Source organism: Ovis aries, chromosome 11 (assembly GCF_016772045.2).
Source record: "Ovis aries strain OAR_USU_Benz2616 breed Rambouillet chromosome 11, ARS-UI_Ramb_v3.0, whole genome shotgun sequence".
Taxonomy (NCBI): domain Eukaryota; kingdom Metazoa; phylum Chordata; class Mammalia; order Artiodactyla; family Bovidae; genus Ovis; species Ovis aries.
Window position 1 is genome coordinate 18,165,190 of NC_056064.1, and position 6,000 is coordinate 18,171,189.

Below are 6,000 nucleotides of genomic sequence, written 5' to 3' on the forward strand. Positions count from 1 at the left end.
CTGCTCTGGGGCAGAGGGGGTAACGAGCCCTAATAGGACCTCTTTCAGTTGCTGCTTGGGATAAGAAATGTGTAAAGAGATATGGAGACCCTCAGAACATCAAGCTAGTGGCTGTTTATTCAGCATTTGAATCTGTAGGATGGAGTCTTTTTCGTTGCTAAGTCTGAGCTGGCCTGGCTCCCTAGGAGGCTCATAGGAAAGGTACATCAGTTATAGAGAAAGAAGTGATGTTTTCTTTCCAAATCTGAGTATAGTGTGAGTATGTGTTCAGTCCTGCTTCACATTAATCCAGGAAACCTTTGGATGTTTAAGTGCCAAGCACTGTCCTAGGTGCTGGAGATGCATCGGTAAGTGAAGTAAATGAAGGTGAGATTTGCATCTTGTTCTTTTTTCTTTTTTTAATTTGGCTGTGGGAAGATCCCCTGGAGGAGGGCATGGCAATCCACTCCAGTATTCTTGCCTGGAGAATCCCCATGGACAGAGGAGCCTGGCAGGCTGCAGTCCATGGTGTCCCAAAGCGTTGGACAAAACTTAGCACACATGTGCCTGGTCTTAGTTGTGGCATGTGGGATCTAATTCCCTGACCAGGAATCGAACCCGGGCCCCCCTTCATTGGGAGTGCAGAGCCTTAGCCACTGGACCACAAGGGAAATCTCTTGCATCTTGTTCTTAAAGGAATCTTCCGCCCTGGGCTAGCTGGAAAGTGGAGGTCAAGCCAAGGTGAAGGGAGATGAAACTTGGCTTGTTTGAGCATCTGCCCCAGGGACAGCTCTGTACCAGCATCCTGGGGCCGTGCCAGGAAGTGGGGTTATCCCTGCCCTCACCGTTATAAGAAGATGGCATGGATGAGAAAAGGGTCCAGATGCGTATGTGAAAGTGTAGAAAGATGCAGACAACAGAGCAAGGTCTCATGCCTGGGGTTCCAAGGGACCAAGTGCTTACTGGTGACTGAGGATCAGTGGGATGCAAGCCAGACAGGCTTCCTGGAGGAAGAGACTTCAGAATGGCCTTCAAAGTTCAGGGTCTTGGGGAGAATGAGCCATCAGGAAGCACAGTAGGGTGAAGCTGCATCAGTTAAAGCTGTCCAGCTTTTGGCTACAGGCTCTCTTTTAAACAGAGGGAAGCACTGACATCTCTGGTTTTAAATCCTGCCTACAGGGAGCAGCTTTTATCCAGGGGGAGCACCCAGCCCCAGCTTCTAGGCAAGAAGGGGCTCAGAGAGTGGCAGGCTTCAAGATGTGGGATCATGGGATGTAGGACCACTGGGCTACCAGTTCACTAAGGCTGTTTTGTGCTTTCCAAGCTGAAAGATTTGTTCCTAATAAGTGAGTTGAAAACTATCCTCTTTCCTGGTTACAGAGGCATAGACTGACCCTTACCAATGACATTTGCTCTCATCAGCCCTGTGGTCTCCAGCCAGGGGTCTGCCCTGTGGACCAAGGCAATCTATTTGCAAAGCGCTCTACTTCCCACAATCTTCACTGGGCATGGGAAGGGCAAGTTGGGGGAAAGTGAATGGTCCAAGACAGTCTTGCCGTGCTAAGGGGTCTTCTATCCTTAGAACAGAAAACACACACCAAAAAAGGGAGAAAAATGTCAACGATGACAAAGTGAAAGAAAAAAAAAAAGTAAATTTTTGTATAGCCAAGAAAAAAAAAACCCTCTAGTTAAAGGAGATCAGATTGTTGTTTAAAATGTGATTCCAAAGTCCTTGAGAGTCCCTTGAGAGCCAGTGAGCTGTCTCCACAGAAGGACCCACTAGGAATGGACTGGAAGGCATTGCTCACCCCTTGGACCATCGTGTTAGAGTTCTAGGCCAGACGGGTGGGGTGGAGATAGAGGGGAGGGTGCGCTGGTTTGGAAGTTTGCAAAAATGTTTCCAGCCATTAGCTCATTTAATTGTCACAACAGCTCCTGGGAGGTAAGAAAGTCAGCAACAGTTACTCTGTTTATTTGATCATTAAGCAGATGCTCAAAGACGTGAAATGACCCATCATGATGCTGGCTAGTAAATTCCAAAACTAGGACTTGCCATCAAGGTTATCTGATCCCCCAGCTGCTTCTTGGTGGGAAGGGTCGGGATGTGAACAGAGTGGCAGCATCCCATGTTCTTTAGATGCACTGTGTGACCTTCGTGAGAGTGCCAGATTCCTGTATTCAGCTGAGGAAGAAGGCTCAGGTGTCCTGCCCCCAGGGGCTTGTGCTAGGTGTGTCCCCAGAAGCTGGCCTGCCCGTAAGGGGACCCAAGGCCGTGGAGTATGTCACCATCCGCGCTCTGGGCAGAGGCGCCAAGGAGCCTGGAGCATGTAGGCTGGGCCTCAGGGAAAGGCAAGCCATCTGGGGTGGGGTCAGGCCAGTCTGACTACAAGCGTCATATCACTCTGCCCCGAATGCTTGGCGGTGTCCCTCCGGGTTCTGCCCCGCCCCCCTTCCTGACAGCTCACCCCACTGCAGGCCTCTGTCGGCCAAAGTCCCACTGGGCTGAACTCTGGGACTTAGAAGGTGGTAGCATTCTGTCCCCACCTCCCCACCAGGCTGCTGCTGTGTCCAGCCTGTCTCCTTGTCCTCAGCCAGGCAACAGCTGGGGCGAGGACCATGGATGCTGGACTAGGTGTCTGTCCTAATCACATCAGTGCTCCAGAGGTGACTCTTAATTAGAACTGAAAGTCTCAAAGAGTTGGCTCATGGACTGTAGCCCACCAGGCTTCTCTGTCCATGGGGTTCTCCAGGCAAGAATACTGGAGTGGGTTGCCATTTCCTTCTCCAGGGGGTCTTTCCTGACCCAGGGACAGAGCTGAGCTTTGTCTCATTGGGTCTCCTGCATTGCAGGCAGGTTCTTTACCTCTAGCGCCACCTGGAAGCCAAAAGTTCATGGAAGGAGCAAAGTCAAATCAAGCCCCTCTGGGCACTGGGCTCTGGTGACCCAGTGACATGGTCCTTGCCTTCAAGAAGTCTAGAGACTCCCAACTGAAGTGCTGGCTTAGAGGACACTTAGAAATGCCTGGGGCATCTGGGTTGTCCCAGCGAGTGGGGGCACGCAATGGGCTGGGGCCAGGGATGTTAAATATCCCATAATACACAGAATAGTCCTTCACAAAGAGGACACTGCCTGCCCTCAGGGCCAGCAGCCCCTCTGATGGATGTCTGGCATTTCTGCCCATTTTGCAGATGTGAACCTTGAGGCTCAGGAAGGTTAAGGCCCTAGAACTGATCTGGTCATACCAGACTCTGCCTCTCCTAAGCCTCTGGGTAAAATGGAGCTCTGATTGTACCAACCTCTTTAGGATGTCAGCAGGCTCCTGGACACAGTCCCAGAACAGCAATCCCCAGGCAAATGGTAAGAGTTATCAGTGGCCTTGGGAAAAACCTAGGATGACTGGCTAGGAGGTACAGGCTGTTCTGTGTAGCTTTGGCAGAGGGAGGATAGGAGCAGAGTGGGTCTCTGGACATTGTCTGTTTTTCTTAAAGCAGCAGCTCACAGAGTCCTGCTGGAGGCTCACTGGGGCAGATGACTATCCCAATGGTCCATCTACCCCAGAAATAGCCCGGATCCTGAAGAACAATAGAAAAGGTCAGAACTCCTTCCGAGCTGACCCCTCCCCACTGTGGGCCTTGGAGAATCATAGTCGGCTGTTTCTTTGGTCCAGGGTTTCAGATGATCAGGAGGGTGTGCAGAGGAGGGGAGTGGCTGGGAGGGAGGAAGGACCTGCCTCCACGCCCCTCCAAGCCCCTGCTCCACTGCCCTGGCCTGGGAGGATGCTTTTTGGTATCCTTCAGACACTAGATCCTCCCCGGGCATCTAACTGCCCCAGGAGGCCAAGTGTAAACAGTCTGTAGACATTCTTAGGTCCAAGTCCTTGAACCTGATCAAACCTCCAGACTGTGTGCCCAAGCAAACCAGGTGGTGTGTTTCTAGATGGAGCTGCTTCCTGGCGGGGCTGATTGAACTGCATGAGGGACTCAACACTGGGTGGCAGAGAGGCCACGGGGCATGTCATCACATGCTGTGTGACCTTGGGGAGAGCACTTAACCTCCCTGAAACCAAGAGAGGAAGGAGAGTCATTCATTCATCCTCCCTTGCCCCCTTCCTTCCTCTCCCCCTTGCCTCCTCCCTCCCTGCCTCCCAGTATTTTTTAATGGAGTAGTTCTAGCATCAGAATAACAAGCACCCCTTGTCCACTTACCTGTTCTGCTAAGTTTTTTACATTTTACCAGATTTGCTTCCGATTTTGAAGAAGAGCAACCTCACAGATACACTTGAAGATCCTGATGAGCCTTCCTTGATGTCACTTCCCTCGTTTCCACCCTCCTGCCCTTTCCAGGGGAGACTGCTATCCTGAATTTGTTGTTTATCATTCTATGTATGTGTGCATCCATCCACCCCCGTGACTAATGGGGATGCCGGCCTTGTCCTGCTCGCCTAATGACTTTAGTATCAAATTGTTCAGGAAGTTGGGGCAGAGAAGGAAAAGAAGAGGAAGGCGTTCTTATTGATTTTTAAAACTCTGTATATTAAAGGCATGGATCCTTTGTGAATCACCTATGCTGTATTTAATTTTCCTAGTTTGATATTTGCCTTTTCAATTTGTTAATTTTTAGTCCAAAATAACCTTGTGAAAATAAGTTTGTTTTATTTTTGGCCGTGCTGGTTCTGTGCCGAGAGGGCTTTTTTCTAGTCACAGCGACCGGGAGCTACTCTCAAGCTGTGGCATGCAGGCTTATTGTGGTGGCTTCTCTAGCTGCAGCTCATGGTCTCGAGGGTGCTTGGGCTTCAGTAGTTGCAGCACATGAGCTCAGTAGCTGTGGCTCCTGGGCTCTGGAGCACAGACTTAGTAGTTGTAGTGCGCAGGCCCAGTTGCTCCTTAGCATGTGGGATCTTTCCAGGTCAGGGATCGAACCCAGGTCTCCTGCATTGGCAGGCGGATTCTTTACCACTGAGCCACCAGGGACGCCCCAAAATAACTTATTCATTTCAATTTGTACATGTTTGTTATAGAAGAGTGATAAAATACGGAAAAGCAACAGAAACCACATTCTACCACATATAAAACATCTGGAGACAAGCTCATCTTTTTATCTTTCCAGACCCTTTTCTATAATTCCTTTTCATTGTTGCTTTGTTTGTGTTTTCCCTAGAGTTAAAAATATGTATTAAGTAATAATACATATAATATATATTATTATAATAATACACTTATAATATGCGGGTTGAGAGTGAAGAGTACAGAGATACATACATTTTGTCCTTGCTTTCCAGGAATTTATCATCTAGTGTAGGAAACGCCTTTTAAGACAATTAGAATGCAAAAAAGCAGTAATTATGAAACACAGAATTTGAAGAGTTTTCTGGATCGTTGGGCAGCACCCCTGTACTATCTCATGAACTCCTAAGGGCAAAATTAATGATAATCAATATGCTACTAAAATTACTGTTTTTTTTTTTCAATTAACTTTCTTTTTTATTTTTTATTTATTTATTTTTTACAGTTTTTTAAAATTATTTTTTAATTTTACTTTACAATACTGTGTTAGTTTTGCCATACATTGACATGAATCTGCCACGGGTGTACATGAGTTCCCAATCCTGAACCCCCCTCCCACCTCTCTCCCCATATCATCTCTCTGGGTCATCCCAGTGCACCAGCCCCAAGCATCCTGTATCCTGTATCAAACCTAGACTGGTGATTCGTTTCTTACATGACTGTATACATGTTTCAGTGTCATTCTCCCAAATCATCCCACCCTCTCCTTCTCCCACAGAGTCCAAAATTCTGTTCTATACATCTGTGTCTCTTTTGCTGTCTTGCATACAGGGTTATCATTACCATCTTTCTAAATTCCATATATATGTGTTAGTATACTGTATTGGTGTTTTTCTTTCTGGCTTACTTCACTCTGTATAATTGGCTCCAGTTTCATCCACCAGAGATAAATCCACACACCTATGGACACCTTATCTTCGACAAAGGAGGCAAGAATATACAATGGAGAAAAGACAA

At 47.9% G+C, this 6,000-nt stretch overlaps 1 long non-coding RNA gene across 1 annotated transcript in view; it reads left to right on the forward strand.

Moving 5' to 3' along the window:
- LOC105606871 (uncharacterized) overlaps positions 1-4,540 on the forward strand; it is a 102,364-nt gene extending 97,824 nt beyond the window's left edge. Inside the window, exon 4 of the long non-coding RNA XR_003590750.3 lies at positions 4,217-4,540. This is a non-coding gene — a long non-coding RNA (uncharacterized LOC105606871). The remainder of the gene's footprint in view (positions 1-4,216) is intronic.
- The last annotated feature ends 1,460 nt before the right edge of the window (positions 4,541-6,000 follow it).